The sequence below is a fragment of the Cebidichthys violaceus genome, unplaced genomic scaffold, assembly GCF_023349555.1.
Source record: "Cebidichthys violaceus isolate CVI_PGR_0920_01 unplaced genomic scaffold, fCebVio1.0.p SCAF_17, whole genome shotgun sequence".
Taxonomy (NCBI): domain Eukaryota; kingdom Metazoa; phylum Chordata; class Actinopteri; order Perciformes; family Stichaeidae; genus Cebidichthys; species Cebidichthys violaceus.
This window is the reverse complement of record NW_027176340.1, coordinates 390,001-392,632: the sequence shown is the minus strand read 5'-3', so window position 1 is coordinate 392,632 and position 2,632 is coordinate 390,001. Positions and strand designations below refer to the sequence as shown.

The following is a 2,632-nucleotide window of genomic DNA, read 5'->3' as shown; positions in this document are numbered from 1 at the left end:
GTAGATTAGCCGGTGATGTAAATACGACCCTCATATGAAGTGTATGACCTGAAGTCATCGTTCCAGTGACATGCTGTGTGTCTGTAGGGGGGGGGGGGGGGGGGGGGAGGCTCGACGGTGTTTGGACCCGATCAATGGAGCAGTATCGTGTCGTTAGTGTGTAAACGTGACAAGCGGCGGTGACAGATAGTCGTTCTGGTTCATGCCCCCCCCCCCCCCCCCACCTGAAGCTCGTCCTCTCCCTTTAAGTGGGAGGTGAGCGGCAGCGCGCAGCGGACGGTGAGTGAGCGCCGTGAACCCTCAGCGGCAGACCGACAGAAAGTCACCGGGAGCGAGCGAGCGCGAGGCAGCAGCTCCGTACCGTAGCGTCCGCGCACTACCTCAGCACTTTTACCCCACATCTCAACCGGCGACCCCCGTACCCCGTACCCCCCCCCACACACCACCACCGCCACCGGCTCCCTCTGCCCCCGGAGCGGAGCGGAGCACACGGACCGAGCCCCGCACCGTGCTCTCTGGATGCGGTGAGGAATTAAAGCGGGAGAGGAAGAGGAGGAGGACGGGAAGTTTTGTTGTTTTTCTCTCGCGCGCTCTCTCAGAGCTCACCGGGAACCGGTGAGTGAAGTGTGTGAGTGTGTGTGAGTGTGTGTGTGTGTGTGTGTGTGTGTGTGTGTGTGTGTGTGTGTGAATAACCGTTTTATGTTTCTTTAAACAAACAACAACTTCCAGACGGGTCGTAATGTCGTAATGTCCAGGTGTGGATGTGCGGTGTTTGTTGTTGACTGTGGTCAAAAGGTACGGGGGGTCGTGGAGCTCAAACCTCGTCCGCGAGTCCCGTCCCCCCCAACTGAAAAACTTCCAAGTTCTCTTTCCTCCTCACTAGTCCACTCTGTAGACTCCTCTTTCCTCCTCACTAGTCCACTCTGTAGACTCCTCTGTCCTCCTCACTAGTCCACTCTGTGGACTCTTTCTTCCTCACTAGTCCACTCTGTAGACTCCTCTGTCCTCCTCACTAGTCCACTCTGTAGACTCCTCTGTCCTCCTCACTAGTCCACTCTGTGGACTCTTTCTTCCTCACTAGTCCACTCTGTAGACTCCTCTGAGCTCTTCATGTCCTCTGAAGTTTGTATTATCTGGTAGGGTTCAGCTGAAGATGAGGATGATGATGATGTCAGTTCTTGGCAGATGCAAATGAGCAGAACCCAGCAGGTTCCTCCAGAAGAGGACCTGTTTACTAAAGGCCTCGTCGCTTCTGTTTGTGGTTTAGTTTGCTGCTTCAGCTGCTTCACTAAAGTTTCAGGAGATGAGAAGTTGTCTGAGCGGTCAAGGCTTAAACGTCCGTTGTGTGTGAGCCTGATGGGGGGGGGCGGGTCCTTTTGAAGGCATTCAGGGGGGTCTCCCTGAGGTCCGAGGTCAGATGGACCTCCTGGTCCCGGGACCGGCTCGGAGGTCTTGAGCGCAGAGTGTGTCAAAGCTTGTGGGCATTAATGGGCACAGTGGGGGGGGGGGGGGGGGGCACTGAACGGTGAAGTTGCTGTGTGTGTGTGTGTGTGTGTGTGTGTGTGTGTGTGTGTGCGCGTCTTTACAGTGGCTGGATGCGTACAAAGCTGTCTCCGTCAGTGGGGAGTCCCTGACCTTTTCTTTTTCCGTCAATCTTCTATCTCCCCCACCACCACCGCTCCTTTTCTTTCCGTCTCTGTCTTCTCATTCAGAAGGACAGTAAGTGTCTCTGCCGTCTCGCAACTCTTCCCATCATGCTCTCTGATATTGAGCGGTGAGAACGCTGTCCATAGACGGTGTAGACGGTCCACTCAGGGACGATCTGGAGGAGTGGTTTGGCGTTCACCCCCCCCCCCACCCGGGTCCTCCCGTCTCGCTCTCTCTTCTGGAGCTTTGTCTTCTCAGGTGACCGGGTTCACGTCGGACGAAAGGTGACCCGGGCGCTCGCTCTCTAGTCCCCCCCCCCCTCTAGTGCTATCACGTCTCTGCTGAACATCACAGATCAGCCGTTCACTCAGAGACACGTCGTGTTAAACTCCAGTGCTGCTGCTGCTGCTTCGGAATGAGTGACGCCGACCAGCTCCCGTCCCCCGTCTGTCCCTCGTCTGTCCCACGTCTGTCCCCCGTGTGTTACAGGTCTCAAGTCACCGAGGTGAAAAACACCAGAAGAAAAGAAAAGTAGTGGTTCTGTTTCCTCACACACTCGTACATGGTGGACGTTGATCTTCTCCCTCAGTGTGTAGACGACGTGTTGTTGTTGTTGTTCTCAGGTTTAGTGTTAATGAATCAGATATAATATCAGTGAAGTTAGTTACAGACGTCTCTAACATTGTAAAATGATGATGTGTTGTCGTTGTTAGCTCGTTGTAGTACACAAACACAGAGCTACTGTTAGTGAGGGTCACGTGACTCCTCCCCCCGTCACCGATGGAAACACAAAATCTATTAAATCTATTAAATCTTATTCAATCTATTAAATCATATTTGATTCATTGAAAGTGTTTGAGATGATTTGAAGAGGAACAATAGAATATTTGTGGTTGTTTACGGTACAATACTGTCAATGTTTGACTTTTCAGTATTAGATTATTTTATTACACAGAGTTAACGTTATGAATTAATGTAATCCGTA

The 2,632-nt window shown here is 52.5% G+C and overlaps 1 protein-coding gene across 6 annotated transcripts in view; it reads left to right on the top strand.

Moving 5' to 3' along the window:
* Positions 1-325: 325 nt before the first annotated feature.
* The window catches only part of sox13 (SRY-box transcription factor 13), a 32,955-nt gene continuing 30,648 nt past the window's right edge, over positions 326-2,632 (top strand). For all 6 annotated transcript variants that reach the window (XM_068711841.1, XM_068711843.1, XM_068711840.1 and 3 more), the window contains exon 1: positions 326-615. The gene's annotated coding sequence lies outside the window, so the exon portion shown is untranslated. The remainder of the gene's footprint in view (positions 616-2,632) is intronic.